The following is a 17,718-nucleotide window of genomic DNA, read 5'->3' on the forward strand; positions in this document are numbered from 1 at the left end:
AGTTGCTCTCTAACCCCCCCCACCCTCCATCCTCCCCTGCCATTTCTCTCTGGATCTATTTTTGTTCATCAAATTATGTTGAACATTATATCCCACATATGAGTGAGATCATGTGATATTTATCTTTCTCCAACTGGCTTATTTCACTTAGCATTATGCTCTCCAGTTCCATCCATGCTGTTGCAAATGGTAAGAATTCTTTTTTACTGCAGCATAGTAATTCCATTGTGTAGATGTACCACAGGTTTTTAATCCACTCATCTGCTGATGGGCACTTAGGCTGTTTCCAAATCAATTGTAAATTGTGCTGCTGTGAACATAGCAGTGCATATATCCTTTCTGATTGGTGTTTCTGATTTCTTGTGATATGGTCCTAGAAGTCGGATTACTGGGTCAAATGTGAGTTCCATTTTTAACTTTTTGAGGAAACTCCATATTGTCTTCCAGTGGCTGCACCAGTCTGCATTGCATTCTCACCAGCAGTGCACGAGGTTCCTTTTTCTCCACATCCTCACCAGCACTTGTTGGTTGTTGATTTGTTGATGATAGCCATTCTGACAGGTGTGAGATGGTACCAAATTGTCGTTTTGATTTGCATCTCCTGGATGATTAGTGACTTTGAGTATGTTTTCCTATGTCTCTGGGCCTTCTGTATGTCCTCTTTTGAAAACTGTCCATTTAGGACCTTTGCCCATTTTTTGATTGGATTGTTTTTCTTCCTTTTGTTAAGTTGTATGAGTTCTCTGTAAATTTTGGAGATTAAACCCTTATCTGAAATAGCATTGGCAAATATGTTCTCCCATGCAGTGGGCTTTCTTGTTGTTTTGTTGATGGTTTCTTTAGCTGTGCAGAAGCTTTTTATTTTGATGTAGTCCCATTTGTTTATTTTCTCCGTAGTCTCCATTGCCCTAGGAGTTGTGTCAGTAAAGATATTGCTAAGACATATGTCTGATATTTTGCTGCCTGTGGAGTCTTGTAGGATTTTTATGGTTTCCCGTCTTATGTTCAAATCCTTTAGCCATTTTGAGTTTGTTTTTGTGTATGGTGTAAGTTGGTGATCTAGTTTCATTTTTTTGCATGTATATGACCAAATTTCCTAGCACAATTTATTGAAGAGACTGTCTTGACTCCATTGTATGCTCTTGCCTCCTTTGTCAAATATTAATTGAGCATACTGGCTTGGGTTGATTTCTGGGTTCTCTGTTCTGTTTCATTGGTCAATATGTCTGTTCTTGTGTCAGTACCAGGCAGTTTTGAGAACTATGGCTTTGTAATATAGCTTGATATCTGGTATTGTTATCCCTCCAACTTTGTTCTTCTTTCTCAGGATTGCTGTGACTATTTGGGGTCTCTTTTTATTCCAGATGAATTTTTGAGAGTTTGTTCTAGATCTTTGAAATATGCAGTTGGTATTTTAGTGGGGATTGCATGGAATCTGTAGATTACTTTGGGTAGTATGGACATTTTAATGATGCTGATTCTACCAATCCATGAACATGGTATGTTCTTCCATTTGTTTGTCTTCTTCTATCTTTTTTCAATGTCCTATAGTTTTCTGAGTATGGGTCTTTTACCTCCTTAGTTAAGTTTATAACTAGGTATCTTAATTTTTTTGGTGCAGTGGTAAATGGGATTGTTTTTTTTTTCGTTTCTCTTTCTGTGAGTTCATTCTTGGTGTATAAAAAGGCCATAGATTTCTGGGTGTTAATTTTGTATCCTGCTACATTGCCAAATTCATTTATTAGGTCTAATAGATTTTTGATGGAGTCTTTGGGGTTTTCTATGTATAGTATCATGTCATCTGTGAATAAGGACAGTTTTACTTCTTCTTTTCCTATTTGGATGCCTTTTATTTCTTCTTCTTGTCTGATTGCTATGACTAGCACTCCCAGTACTATATCAAATAGGAGTGGTGAAAGTGGGCATCCCTGTCTTGTTCCTGTTCTTAGGGGAAATGAGTTTAGTTTTTGCCTGTTGAGTATGATGTTGGCTATAGGTTTGTCATAAGGCTTTTATTATGTTGAGGTATGAACCCTCTTTTCCCACTTTGCTGAGAGTTTTTATCAAGAAAGGGTGTTAAATTTTGACAAATGTTTTTTCTGCATAGATTGATATGATTATGTGATTTTTGTCTCTCAGTTTGTTTATGTGCTGTATCACATTTATTTTGCGGATATTGTACCATCCTTGCATCTCCGGAATAAATCCCACTTGGTCATGGTGTATGATCTTTCTAATGTAATGCTGAATCCAATTTTCTAGAATTTTGTTGAGGATTTTAGCATCTATGTTCATCAAAGATATTGGCCTATAGTTCTCTTTTTTTTTGTGGTGTCTTTATCTGGTTTTGGAATTAGGGTAATGCTGACTTCATAGAAAGAGCTTGGAAGTGTGCCTTCCTCTTTAATTTTTTTGGAATAATCTGAGGAGGATATGTTTTAGTTCTTCCTTGAATGCTTGGTAGAACTCCCCTGTAAAGTTGTCCAGACCAGGGCTTTTGTTTGCTGGAAGATTTTTGATCACTACTTCAATTTCTTTGGTAGTTATTGGTCTATTCAGGTTTTTAGATTCTTCCTGATTGAGTTTTGGGAGCTTGTATTTTTCTAAGAATATGTCCATTTCATCTAGGTTGTCAATTTTGTTGATATAGAGTTGTTCATGGTATTTTTTCATAATCCTTTGTATTTCTGTGTCATCGGTTGTTACTTCACCTCTTTAATTTCTGATTTTGTTTATTTGGTTCCTCTCTCTTTGCTTCTTGGTGAGCCTGGCTAGAGGTTCATCAATTTTGTTTATCCTTTCAAAGAACCAGATCTTGGTTTTTTGGATCCTCACAACTTTTTTTATCCACTCATCTACTGATGTGCACTTGGGCTATTTCCAGACCTTACCTATTGTAAATTGGGTTCCTATGAAATAGGGGTGCATACATTCTTTCTGATTGGTTTTGGGTTTCTTAGGATATATTTCTGGAAGTGGGATCACTGGGTCAAATGGCAGTTCCGTATTTAATATTTTGAGGAAACTCCATAATGTTTTCCATAGTGGCTGCACCAGTTTGCGTTCCCACCAGCAATGTATGAGGATTCCCTTTTCTCCACATCCTGGCCAGTACTTGTCATTTGTTGATGTTAGCCATTCTTACAGGTGTGAGATGATACCTCAATGTTTTAATTTGCATCTCTCTGATTATCAGAGAGCATTTTTCATATATCTCTTGTCCATCTGTATGTCTGCTTTGGAGAAGTCTCTATTTAGGTCTCTTGTCCATTTATTAATTGGACTGTTTGTCTTCCTTTTAAGTTGTATGAGTTCCTTATATAGTTTGGATATTAACCATTTATCAGATGTATCATTGCTGAATATGTTCTCCCATACAGTGGGATCCCTTTTCATTTTGTTGATGGTTTCTTTTGCTGTGCAGAAGCTTTTTATTTTGACAGTAGATGCCCAGCATGCGAAATCGTGTGTGGTAGCTTGCTGCTGCTTGCCGTGCTCGCCTCCCCGCCCCCGCCACTGCTCTCTGCCCTGCCCGCCTTGCTGCAATTGGAGCCTGTGGGCCATGGGGGAGGGACCAAGAGGTGCTCAACGCACCTCATGGTGACTGGTCGAGCAGTCGTCCTGGGTCGTGATGCTTATGGCCTCTGGTCTTTTATTATATAGGATAGTCCCATTTGTTTATTTTCTCCTTAGTTTCCTTTGCCCTAGGACAGTGGTCCGCAAACTCATTAGTCAACAGAGCCAAATATCAACAGTACAACGATTGAAATTTCTTTTGAGAGCTGAAAACTGACTTCTGCGCATGGGCCACGAAGTTTCAATCGCACTGTACGTGCGTGCCCGCACGTGGCATTTTGTGGAAGAGCCACACTCAAGGGGCCAAAGAGCCGCATGTGGCTCACAAGCCGCAGTTTGCTGACCACTGTCCTAGGAGATGTATCTGCAAACATATTATTATGAGAGATGTCTGAGATTTTGCTTCCTATGGTATCTTCTAGGATTTTTATGGTTTCATGACTTACATTTAAGTCTTTTATCCATTTTAGGTCTGGCCTACTTTGAAGGGGAAATTGATATGAGCAATACTTTAAATAATTGTGTTTTATCTCAAACTACTATTTTTTAAATCATAATTAGCTATACATATACATGAAACAAAAATAGGAATAAGGGAGATTGGGCAGAGATAGCAAATGTATGATGGTTAAAGGACATTTGACTTTGGGTGGTGGGCATACAATGCAATATACAAATGATGTGTAGTATAGAAATGTATATTTGAAACCTATATAATTTTATTAGCCAATGCCACTCCAATACATTTAATTTAAATAGGGATCACTAGAAAAACCAGGGCTAATGACTGTAAGGTTTTGAGAGAATAATTGGTCAATTTGAAAAAACTCAAAGACACATCTATTTTCTGCAAGAGGGTAGATGATGATATATTTGCATCTGTTGTGGTTGCAGAGGTTCAGAGATAATGATTACCCAACAACATCAGCTACTGTTTGTCCTGTTGAGGACTCTTTGGAGAGTGTCTTGAGGATAAAGCTGGGAAATAAAATCAAGACTTGTTTCTATGCAATGAATTTTAAGAGGTGTTTGGCTTCCCCAGTATTTAATAGTGTATGAATAATAATGTTAATGGTCACAATTACTAATGCCTCAACAAGGAAACTCAAAAGCCCCTGTGAAGGCAGCAAAGGAATGACTATACTTGGCACAGAAAGTGTCGTATGAGAAGAACAGTCCCAATCACTGCTGAAAGCTCTATGTGAGGAGTAAAAAAAAAAAAAGTTCCTTGACTAGTTTTGTTAGATCTCATTGCACTGGCATACGTGTCTTTCCTCTTTTTCTTTGTGTTTTGATTTTGCTATCAAGTTCAAAGTAAACTCGTTTAGGGAGAGTAATACACTGCCATTTACTGATAATATATCATATAAAGGCACCACATGCATTAACTCATTTACTAGTATCTCACAATAACCCTGTAAGGAAGGCAACATTATTTCCATTTCATAGGCAAATAAACTGAGGCCCAGAGAGGATTAGTGATTTGCGTAAGTGATGCCGCCAGTAGGTCACAGAGCCCCCCTTTTGCCTGTAAGAATCCAGATTCTAGAATCTGTACTTTGTGTTATTGACACTCCAGCTTGAATCCTGTTTAAGGACGGTCCATTGAGTTGCCCAGTCTGAGAGGGGAGGTGACCAGCACGAAGCTCTTTAGCTGGACTTTGCTTAGAAAGAGAAACCTCTGTGACAGGAGATGTAATCCAAGCCTTTGGCTGTTCTGGAGAAGAGAGAAACCGATGGAGGCAGACAGGAGACCAGAATGGGTATGTACACCGCAGAACCGATCCTGGAGTGCTCATCTCACCCGGGCCCTGCACCAAGGGCACAACAAGATGAGCCATGGGTCAGGATTATAATGGGGGTGAGGAAGAATTAAGAAGTCCAGGGGAAAAGTGAGGGGAGACAGCGGGAGAGTTGTAAAGGGATAAGTTGCTCAGCCAGTTGGTGCGGAGGTAAGAAAAGGCTGTGGCTACTGGGAAACATTTTGACTGAACTTGAGGGGACCGAGAAAATTCCCTGCAGATGAGGCTGGCAGGAGCCCCTGCAGCGACCTTCCAGGAGTAGGACTGGCTTGTCCTGGTAGATAAGAGGGAGCCACTGGGGAAGAACTTAGGAGAGATTTCTACAGACTTTATTATGAAAGTTCTGTTTCCTTGGCTTCTAAAGTCGATCTTACAAAACATTGTGAAGTAGAATCATAATCCTGAACTTCTTTCTCTACCAGAACTTTTGAATATTATTCACTGCAGGGGCTCTAATTTCCTCTGATGTCAAGAACCTGTGGTTTTACAACGAAAGATTGGCACTAGATACGTGGGGACTTATCTAGGTCATGTTTCATGATTAATATATTCTACCCTCAGGACATGAACAGTTTTTGTTCACTTATAATCAGATTTTTTTTGCTGTTAATGACCTTTTAACCTATTTTCATATAAAATAAGACTTCTCCCCTGGGAATGGCAATTCCTTAATAGACTTCGGCATTGAAGCTCTTTATAAAAATACTTTTTGTGGATGAATGTGGGGAGGGCATCTTATACTGTTTCCTCATATTTAGAAAAATGTATAGTTTGGCCCATTTTCAAGTAATGAGAAACTCTAAATAGAACTGTAATCTTAAAAAAAAAAACTTACTGGCTTAAAAAAATTAGAAAGTTTTCTCAGATATAAAAAAAAACCTGTAAATGGAAATAAAAATAGGGACATAAATGAGTTCCCCATTTACAAAGAAGACAGCCCTCTTTAATGCCGCCATCCTAAGCAACCCTTTGCAAACTCTTTTCTGTTATATGTTTTTAATGGAAAGCAGCTGCCTTGGAAGGCATTGTTTACAATGGATCTCTGTCATAGCTCTGCATTGTAGCTATAAATAATGTCAGCGTGTTCTCCTAGCCAGCAGTCTAGCTGCTGAGGCCACCCATCCATACCAGATGAGGTTATATTATTCTCCCCCAAACATATTCATTTTCATCTCACGCTGTCCCCCTCTCTGAGGATAACCACGACTCTTTGCCACCATTTAACACCATTCATCATTGTCTATGATTGTTTGCAGCTGAGGCTGTTGGCCTGTGGGTCCTCTCCCACCCAGCTTCCCTGTTGCCCAGCGATATGATGTCTGCTCTGCCTTCTCTTGGATTTCTTTCTTGAAAACATGTTCTTTCTTTTCTTCCAGTATGGATCTGTGGCTATAAAGCAAAGCAAATGCAAGGTACACGTATGTTAGCATCTAACATAGTCATGCAGTGGTCTTGGCAATCTAACCAGGTAAGGGTTGACATGAAGGAGTCACTAATTGAAAGTCTAGAAAGGCTCTTGAAAGATAAACAGGTTAAGGCAGTGGTCGGCAAAGTGCGGCTCGCGAGCCGAGGTTTGCCACTCTGTTGACTAATGAGTTTGCCGACCACTGACCTAGACTCTCGATTCAAATAATTACAGGCTATTGTTGTTCCTTGTGATTAAGCCAGGGTAAAACGATGAGGTAGGAATTTTAAATGTTTTCTGAAAAAAGCTGGAGTGAATAGAGGCCAGTCAGTGACATGACCCTGGGTCCATTCTCCCCAGCAGGTTGATGGGAGTCGGGGGGCCCTGAAACCTCAGTGCCTATGTGGTTTTCTGGGCAGAGGGTTACTTCAATTGGTTGGATTCTTGGGTAGTGAATCACATATTTAAAAGATAACGAGTAAATACATAGCAACAATAAAACAGAAAGAGGAGCCATCACTGGAACAGAATTTGAAGACTACTTGAAAGAAAGAAGGCAGATAGGATTTAATTGGTGGGGAGGTAAGCATAGGAGAAGATGGCTGCTGCCTATGGAGACAGATTTGGAGGTTCTCTAAAAGCAGTTTGGGGTATCAGGTTAAGAAAGAGTCCTAAGAGAATCATTAGGGAACTGGTTTTTGTATCAGCAGGTGTACTAGCCTCCACCTATCACCGTGGCCACTAGGAGCAGAGTGTGTGTGTGTGTGTGTGTGTGTGTGTGTGTGTGTGTGTCTCCTTTACCAAAAAGATTAGCCACTTTTATACTATAATCACCCCAACCCCAATAACTAGAGAAAGGCTGTGGGTAAAAATAACAAATAACATGAACAAACAGGCTAACAGTGAACCAGGCACAAAGATAAGCCAGCAACCCAGATCTTCAGATCTCTCTTTGAAGGACAGACACTAACAATTCAACAGAGGACGTTAATATCTGAGGTTATAATGGAATTCAAAAGAAGTATATTTATTGTCTTCCATGAGGTGAGAGGGTATTATGTGTATAAAATAAGAACAAGAAAGTTAGATTACAGTAAAATCTTAGAAAGTCTGGGAATCAGGTAATATTGTCCAACTTAAAAAAACAAAAGCTCTGCTAACTTGAATAGCAAAAGCAACACAATTTATGCACCAAAATAATCACCAAAAATACGAGGCTAGAGAATTTCCCCAGAACCAGCACAAAAAGGGATTGAAGAAAAAAAGTATGGAAAAAACACGAAACAAACTAAAAAAAATAGATAAATTAATTTAAAAACGAATAAGAAACCTTCATAAACTTAGTAACATAGGTTATGATATATAAACCAAATATTAAAAAGTCATAAGGAGAAATGGGCAAATTCACAATCAATATGGAAGATTAAAAAACACCATACACCAGAAAACTTCACTCAGAAATTGATAGATCAAGTAGATACAATGAATTAGAATATGGTGGTATAATCCACAAATTTGACAGAGGGATTATATATAGAATTGTAACCTATAGAGTACAAAGTCTTCTCAGATGCACATGTTATTTTTATAGAAAAACTGGAATAGAGAATTCAAAACTAGAATGAGAAGTTATCAATGAACTGGAATAAAATAATTCTGATATAAATTTATACTTTCAAACACATTTGTTAAAAAAGCAGAAAAACTTAAAAAAGGAGTAATATTTGTAAAAACAAGACATGTATAAAGATAAAAGCATAAATTAGTAAAAAACTTAAGTGTAGATTTTATCAGTTAACTTTTTTTTTATTTTGTTTAGACTATAGATAATTTCTGGACAAATCTGATTAGAGATACAAAAGAACCAAACCTTTTCAAGAATTAAAAAGAGATAGAATTAAAACTTTTAGAAAATTTAACTAAAAGAACAACTATAACTTTATTAATAAACTTGGGATTTTATAAGAAATAGATGGGTTTCTAAAAAATTTTTAAAAATGTGCAGTTGACTCAAAGCAATTTATCTGAATAGAACAGTAATCATGAGAGTAAAAATATAGTAAAAACCAAAACCCTCCAAAAATATTTGTGTTGCCGAAACCAGTTTGGCTCAGTGGATAGAGCGTCGGTCTGCGGACTGAGGGGTCCCAGGTTCGATTCCGGTCAAGGGCATGTGCATTGGTTGCGGGCACATCCCCGGTGGGGGGTGTGCAGGAGGCGGCTGGTCGATGTTTCTCTCTCATCGATGTTTCTAGCTTTCTATCCCTTCTCCCTTCCTCTCTGTTAAAAATCAATAAAATATATTTAAAAAAATATTTGTGTTGATGGATTAAAAAACAAGGGAAGATTAATATTTATCAAGTAATTACCAGCATGAGTTTCATGAAGCAGAAGTAAATAATGCCTTCTTTTTCTGTGGGTTTGCTAGAAATTCTTGAGAAAAAGAAAAAGGAGCATTTTTTAAAAAACTTTTTCAGAAAACTTTTGGACTACTGACAGATTTTGATAATGAAATTGTTTTCTACCTATCTACTCATTCCAAAACACTCATAATCCTAAGGAAGCAGCTAAGTCATCATAAAACAATCAGGAGAAGGAAGCCCTGCCTTCCTGCCTTCCTGCCTTCCTGCCTTCCTGCCTTCCTCTCCTCCCTCTTCTTCCTCTCCTTCCTGCTTTCTTTCCTTCCTTCCTTCTTTCCTTCCTTCTTCCTTCCTTCTCCCTCCTTCCTTCCTTTTTTCCTTCCTTCCTAAACCAGTATTTGACCCCTGAAGGTAAAAAGCAAAGATTAAATAAAGTATTGGTAATAATATGAGAAAGATACCTTTTCATTTTGATTCACACACACACACAAAATGGAAATGAAGTGTTTCTAATTTACTTTTCAAAATATAGCACAGAATGGAGAACATATGATAAGATTTAATGAGGGAGTTAATTTTTTAGTGTTCAGCTGATGAAAACAATGCTGGAACACGAAGGAATGCTGGAATATAGGATGGTCCTCCAGCGTCAGTGATGAAGTGTCAGGTGGCAGTTACATTAAGTTGGGCACACATCATTAAACAGTGTCTGACATGAGCAGATGTTTAATTTTTCACATGGAGAAGGTGGTTCAGGAGATTCCATTGAAACCTAATGTGATGTAATGGCATAATTTGCCATGAAAGTAAAATAAGCCATCCATCTTGAATGTGGCTGTTGGACTACTGACAGATTTTGATAATGAAATTGTTTTCTACCTATCTACTCACTCCAAAACACTTATAATCCTAAGGAATCCTATTTGTTTGTGAAGTGTGCTGATAGTTTTCATGTTTCTGTCTAAAGACGATTCAGAAGATCCTAGATACCCTTTCTCTACATTTGTTATTACCCATATTGTGCTAGTATAGTATTATAGGTGGTGGATACCTTTAAGTATCTGATAATGATATAACTGGAATCCTTTAAGACTAATATTTCCTCAAACTTGCCATTTACTGCTCCCTCACTCTGCCCACTTCCTATGTCCCGGAGGTCATGGAAGGCTACTAGAATTTGAGAGTGGTAAATTCCAAAGAAGCTCAGCTCCCTGAAATATCTCTCATTTATACTTCCTTTTTTATCCATAGGCTGGGTCCTCTAATCCCGTGGTCGGCAAACTGCGGCTCGCGAGCCACATGGCGGCTCTTTGGCCCCTTGAGTGTGGCTCTTCCACAAAATCCCATGGCCTGGGCGAGTCTATTTTGAAGAAGTGGCATTAGAAGAAGTTTAAATTTAAAAAATTTGGCTCTCAAAAGAAATTTCAATCGTTGTACTGTTGATATTTGGCTCTGTTGACTAATGAGTTTGCCGACCACTGGGCTAGTCACCTCTTTTGGATGGTGATGCCCATCATCATAATTGGCTCCTCATTTTTTGTGTCAGTATCTCAAGAAATTGAAAGATAGCTGAGCCAAGGCTGGATATGTAAATTTGACTCTTCCAACTTCTCAAAAAAGGAAAAATAGATAAAGAACAACAAAACGGCACAAACTCCATTCCCTCACTATAACTAGAAGTCAGACTCTTCAAACCTCGAATTAGCAGTAAGTGGAAAAATAAACACAAATCCCAGCATGCTGTTTCCCTTGCTCCCCACGGCAAATCTTTGGGGACTGCATAGGCAGTTCGGCAAGAAACTGCACAAAAGGGAGAAAATGGGGGAGATAGCAGTGGAGGAAAATAAATCTAACAGAAACAACCAACAGAAAGAAAAAAATATAAGGAAATATAGAAAAAGTCTAGTGGTAGGCCACAGCACTGACTGCAGGGAAGGGACTTGAAAGCATGTGTGTGTGAAACATGAGTAAAGTCCGTGAGAGTTAACACCCCAGGCAAAGGAGAGCATTAAAGCTATGAAAAGCCATCCTCAGAAAGTGTCTGGTGAAGGGAACAAGAAACAAGATGAAGTTTGGACTGAAAAGAAACAAAAGGAACATATATCTTTTTCCCATTCCCAAACAAGATAATAAAGCGAAACAAAACAAGAATTCCTGGTAAAGAAGTTACTCCTTGCTACAATATATTTTTTTTTCAGTTTATGAAATAGAATAATTTATTTTTTTACAGCAGCAATAAAGGCTATATATATTTATCATGAAGATGACTTATTCAATAGTAGTTAGAAGATCATATGGTTTTAAAGAGAAAGTGCTCGAATTCCAGTAACATTAGTAGAAAAAAGACATATTTGAGGAACTAAAAACTAACATTAAACAAGAGAGGTAAACATTATATTATTAACAAATAGAATATGAGGCATGTAATACTGTGCAACACAGTTAAAAAAATACCAGTAATTTCTAGGCTGACTCTTCATTATCTCTCTTTATAGCTTTTATTTTTCTCAATTACATTGCCATTTTGTCTGCATTTTGAGAGATTTGCAGTTATATGAAAAACAAACTCAGTGCATTTTTAGTAATGTAAGAGGCATTTTTTATTGCTTTCCCTATTGCTCTTAATTCTAATGTTGCATTCAATTTTATAGAAAAGTTAGCTTTTGTGTAATGTACCTTCTGCTGAAATTTGTTATCATCTTCCCTAGTGTGTATTTCAGAAGAAAGCTTTTCTTCTCTTTATTAAGTGTTGTATCCTCATTTATGTTGTGGATTCTCTCACACAATTTTATGTTTGTTTCTGAAAAAGGAAGGATTTGTTAACAGACTAAATGGCTAGTTTTACCTGATTCCTTCTGTCTCTCCACTGTGGATGAATGCAGTCCCCCTAGGATGTTAGCCCGAAGGACAGAGAGATGTGCTCATCTCCATGCCAAATTTCCTGATGATTTTTCTGGTGTGATTTTGCTAGACTCTGAAGGTCTTCTCTTCCTCCTGCTCCCTAATTGTCCATTGACATTAGACTGTTGTTAAGAAAACAGGGTCCGTCATTTTCTCCTTGTCAGTGTGAGCGCGCACACAGTAGCAGCTCCCCAGGAAGCAGTGCTTCCATAGCTCTCACTTCTGCCCTTCTGTTACCAAGTTCTTTCTCAAGATGTGTTGTTACATCTGCTCATTTCCTTGACCTAACACATCACATTTCCAGGAGTCACATGCATCAGGTAGCTGCAATAAAGGAGGTGGTGATGAGAATAGTAGGGTTACAAAGTGTCTTTGACTCAATCTGGTTTTGAGTGGTAGTTAGGTAATCACCTGTCTCTGCAATACAGGTCTGCAGTGCTGTTGGGTGGAAATTTTCCATGTTGTCTTTTCTGGCTCTTCTATTTCAGATACATTTCCTTCCTCTTCTCAGTCCAAATTCCTCCAGGTGTATTGCAAGCAGCTGTTTAATATTCCCGGTGCTGCTAGATTTTGCATCTCTCAGGCTTCTGTGACTATCATAATAAATGTATGAAGAAAGGAAAAACAGGTTCCTTTCATTATCTGTCTTTTAAATCAAGAAGTCTGAAATTTCCTCCATTTTAACAGTCTTATGGTGTGAGGAAGTCACTGGTTCACCAGTGACTGGGTTCATCATTGACCCAGAACTGTGCAAAGCTCTCAGAAGACACTTACCCAGGGCTTGGTCCGATGGCACACACTATTACACATGTCAAATTTGGGATAACACAAAAACCTATTACACTCTGCAGCAGACAGTGGTTGAAAGTAATTAAGTTTGGATTGTTTATTTTGCAGAGAAATAGGGTCATGAAAGGAAAAATGTTGGTTTCTTGCTGAAAAGAATTATGGGTATGAAAGTTGTCTTCAGAGATCAGAAATGAACCTTAACGATATACAAAGTACGAAAATTCGGCATAAAACCTTGACTGGTTTGATTTGAAGAAATGAATGCTGATGTCTATTGTTAATCCATATACGTATAAACGAAAGTTCCACAGGACTCTTCTGAGGGATAAGAGAGTTTTATTCTGATATGATTTGTAAATCAGAATATAGCCTTTGGCATAAACTGAAGACAAGCTCTAGGGTGGGAAGAAAAAGGCAAGGGTTGTCAAGGGGAGAGTTCTGAGAAGTTGATAATCAAAAAGGTGCGGTTGCTAGGGAAACAAGACAGTGATGAACATTTCATCATTCGTTTTCTGATTGGCGAGGCAACTGAATTGTAAGGTGTCTGCTGTCTCAGTGGTCAGCAAGTGGGGTTGAGATACGATCAACAGGTAGTTTTGATTGACTCATGGTCAGTAGGTAGGGTCACGGGATATGGCAGATAGATGGAGCCATAAGACGTGGTCAGCAAAAGGGGCCAAAGTTTCAGTTTCTCTTGGATTTTGCAAAATAAACAGGTAAAATAAATTATGTAATGAAATGAACAGTATACTAGTAAAGAATGCAGTTGGACAGAGTCAAAGAGTTTTAACTATAAAAAGGTGCAGTCATTTGAGCAAAGCCAGAGACCAAATTTTTCCATGATTGCACTTAGCAGACCAACACTTGCTGCGGCTTTCTAGAAAATAACAGTGGCAGAAACGTGCTTTAGTAAACAGAATGCTGGTGCTGAAAAGGATCTGAGAGCTCATCTGGTTCTTTTACAAATGAGGAAATTCAAATTGAGGCAGGAAAAGTGACTTTTCCTAGATCAAATGTGAGTTTCAGAACATTCTGGGTCTAACCCAAGTGGACTCTATTCTAGTCCAGGCTTTTCCTTTTCACCACACTTTACTTCTGTCAGGAAAAGCCCCATTAGGAAAGGTAACAAAAACTTGTCTTGTATATTAAAAGATGACACATTATTTGGAAAAGTAAATAAGCAGAAAGTTAAGGAAAAGAAAATTTCTTATTTAGGTGTAGAAGCAGAAACAAAAAGGGGGAAAACAGGAGAAACATTGTTCTAATTTCATTTTTCAAATTTATTTAAGATTTAAAAGAATGACCAGGAAAATAAAAATCTTGTTTCAATCTTTAAAAAATATTTTTATTGATTTCAGAGAGGAAGGGAGAGGGAGAGAGAGAGAGAAGCATGAATGATGAGAGAGAATTATTGATTGGCTGCCTTCTGCACACTCCACACTGGGGATCAAGCTCACAACCCAGACTTGTGCCCTACAGGGAATCAAACCATGACCTTCTGGTTCATAGGTCGACACTTCAACCACCTAGCCATGCTGGCTGTGCTCCAGGAAACAATTTAAAGCAGAATTTAACCCAATTCAACTGTAGTGTCCCCCTTCCCTCTTTTTAAAAGGGCAATGTCCAGTCCTTGGCATGGCAAATGTTCAATTTCTGTTTTAAACAGTCTAGTAGTTTTGGCTCTTGATTGCATCTTCCAACTCTTATTTTAACATATTATATGTATTTTTGTAATATTGTTTAAATCGTTATTTTTGCAAGGTGACAGGAATAAATGAATGCATGATTTAAAACTCTTATTGCCTTATTTAGATTTTTAAAAAAAGAAAATTGTTTTCATCACTAATAAGCATCATGAGTAGATTTAAATATTCCCATAAGCTGTTGGTTTCATCAGGGTAGATGATAAAGCCTCTATACTTGATATACTAGTAAATATCTTAAATTATTATTTTTGTAAATTAAAAGAGTAGCTTATGTGGAGGAGAAAACTTCTGCTTTACTTTATTTAATGAAAAAGTTAAATATTTGTTCTGAAGAAAGAAGAGAGACCTTACCTACAACTGGCCTGTTGATATGCTTTTAAAAATATTTTAAATTATGTTTATTGTTGAAAGTATTACAATTGTCCCCTATTTCCCCCATTGGCCCCTTCTAGCCTGCTCCCACCCCTCACCCCAGGCCTTCACTACACTGTGTCCATGAGTTATGTCTATCTGCCATTGATAGGCTTTTGAATTCATCAGTTGTATAATTCAAAGGAGCAATAACTTTGAGAATTCTGAATAATGATGGTCCCACCCAAGGCCTTTCTCCTCTTCAAGGAGGACTCTGGAGGCTGAGCTGTGGGCACATGGACTAAATGCCAGTCCCTCGGAAAGAGCACAGACTTGAAGCTCATATTGAAATGAAATTCAGGTCTGAGATTGGCAGAATACCAATCTGTTGGGTTTTAGGTATCTAAAGATAATTTAATTGAAGAGGGAAAGGTGTCTTGGTTTAGATTATTTCCTGTGAGCCAAGAGACCCTTGGTTCTCCTTCTGTTTCTATGTGAACTCTAGCAAGTTAATGAACCTCTCTGTGTTGTATTTTTTCTTAATCTGACAAACAAATTAACAGTGTTGTTCTACCTGCTTTATAAAGAACACTACAGGCCAGGTGCATGAAATTTGTGCACTGGTGTGTGTGTGTGTGTGTGTGTGTGTGTGTGTGTGTGTAGGTCCTCAGCCCTCCTGTGCCCTCTCACAGTCTGGGACCCTTACTCCTTACCGCCCACCTGCTCGCTGCTCCTTACCACCGGCTTGCTGCTTTTTAGCACTGCTGTGCAGGCGGGAGAGGCTCCCACCATCGCCACTGCGCTTGCCAGCTGTGAGCCCAGCTTCTGGCTGAGCAGCGCTCCACCTGTGGGAGCCCACTGACCACCAGGGGGCAGCTCCTGCGTTGAGCATCTGCCCTCTGGTGGTCAGTGCGCATCATAGCGACTGGTCGTTCTGGTCGTTCCACTGTAATGGTTGCTTAGGCTTTTATATAGATGAGTTGTGAAAACACTTTAAAAAATAAAGACTTATATAGATGAGTTGTGAAAACACTTTAATGAATAGCAATACCTTTTTATTTTTTTAATCAGTCACTCTCATTGTCAAAGGGAGTTGACTTCTTTTTATGGTAACCATACCTGATGGGTTTTCTTTCACCATCTCTTTTCTGTGCACTTCATTTCTGGTCCTATTTTTGTTTGAGATGTGGATTTTACAGTGTGGCTACATGGTTAATAAAACTGAAAAGCAGATGTTCTGAGTTTGCCATCAAATAAATTCTCAAAATGCCCCAACATTTGGAGGGAAAAGAACATTGATGATTGTATTTTCATATTGAAAATTCAGGAAGGCTTGAATATTTTCCATGAATTGTTGCCCCGAATCAAATACACACAAACCCTTAGCCTATGATCACATGCTGGATTCCAGAGGGTTTTCCATGAATTCTCAGAAGTGTGCTCTACTTGCCTGACAGGTGTGAGAATCCTTTAATTAGCATTTTTGTAAGAGGTGTGATGGGAGGTGGGTTCAGGCAACTTTGATAAATGGTGGTGAGCCCTTTTCTCAGGAGAAATGGAAGAGTGAAAGATTGAGAGCACAGGTAGGGAACACAAGGAGAGGGAGCATCTTGAATGCCCAGTGAGAGGTTTACTGGGCAGGGGGAGCACAGTGGTTACCCAAGACAAGAATAAAAGAAGTGACTTTTGCCTTTTTAAAAAATGTTTAATAAGAAAAAGTTTATTTATGAAGTCACAGAGGTAGAAGAAGTGAGCCGTATAATAACTGGGCTCAGGAAACAAGTTATAGAGTCAAAAGAAGGGCCCTTGGAGCTTAGAAAAGGGACAGAGACATGAACCTTGTGAGGTGGGAGAGGGAGGAAAGGTATGGGTGTCCTCCGGAAAAAGAAAGCACCCCAAAAGTGACTGTTGGCTTTAACGTGTGGGGAAAGCTAGGAGGTAGTCTAACAAAGCTATATTTTTCAGGACCCTTTCATTTTCTGTGGAGAACTTGACCCAAGAAAGCCAAATGAGGTGATGGGAGGCCTCTAACCCTCTCAAAGGAAATGCAGTGAGAAGAGGAGTTACATGTTTTATGCATCTGCAGCCTCCTCTCTTGCACCTGGAAGAGCATTAGAACTATAAACAGCAGGTTGAGTATCTTTGGAAAGGCTGATAGACACATAGGAAGTTAAAATTCAAGTCGGAGGCTCAGGTTATTTCGGTTTCAAGTTCTTAAATGTCTGGAGACACAAAGTTGAGGGGTAAAGGGAGGTGTGGTTTAGTTTGTTTCTTCAGTGATGACTATACCCGGTCAGATCTTGGGCTCCGGTGAGATAGCACTCTGGGAAAACTCAGCATGGAGGGAGCCACCTGTGAGTTTTATTACCTGAACAAGAACTAAATTGAAGGGAAGCCACTCTTTTTTCCAGGAAAGACAATACACTTAAATTAACTGGTGACCTCTCTCCCTTTCTATCAGCTGTCGAGGAGCAGCTTCACCTAGCTCAGCTCATTTCAGCAGTCTGTAATCACCACTCTTTTTACCCCCCTTCCGACTTTCAATCTGGGGAGGGTTTCCCATTATTCTTAGACAAGTCTCTGTCAGCAGGATGCAAGGCCTTCCCACATAAGCACAGGATTAAATTTGCCAGGTTTTGGTTTGCCAGCTTGTTAAGTGGTGAGTAGTTTTGCCTGCTCTTATCTGATCAGCAGTGTGAACTGCAGATTGCATATATATTTTGTCTTCAGGAAATCGTTGTGTTGCATGGGACAGAATGCTGAACTAGCAGTCAGGGGCCTTAATTTTGTCCTCTGTTCTCACATATGCATGTGAGTTAAGTAATGTC

General features: G+C 38.8%; 1 long non-coding RNA gene across 1 annotated transcript in view; it reads left to right on the forward strand.

The window, feature by feature from the left end:
• Positions 1-5,169: 5,169 nt before the first annotated feature.
• LOC129148842 (uncharacterized) overlaps positions 5,170-17,718 on the forward strand; it is a 128,001-nt gene continuing 115,452 nt past the window's right edge. Inside the window, exon 1 of the long non-coding RNA XR_008555822.1 lies at positions 5,170-5,339. This is a non-coding gene — a long non-coding RNA (uncharacterized LOC129148842). The remainder of the gene's footprint in view (positions 5,340-17,718) is intronic.

Source organism: Eptesicus fuscus, chromosome 4 (assembly GCF_027574615.1).
Source record: "Eptesicus fuscus isolate TK198812 chromosome 4, DD_ASM_mEF_20220401, whole genome shotgun sequence".
Classification (NCBI taxonomy): Eukaryota; Metazoa; Chordata; class Mammalia; order Chiroptera; family Vespertilionidae; genus Eptesicus; species Eptesicus fuscus.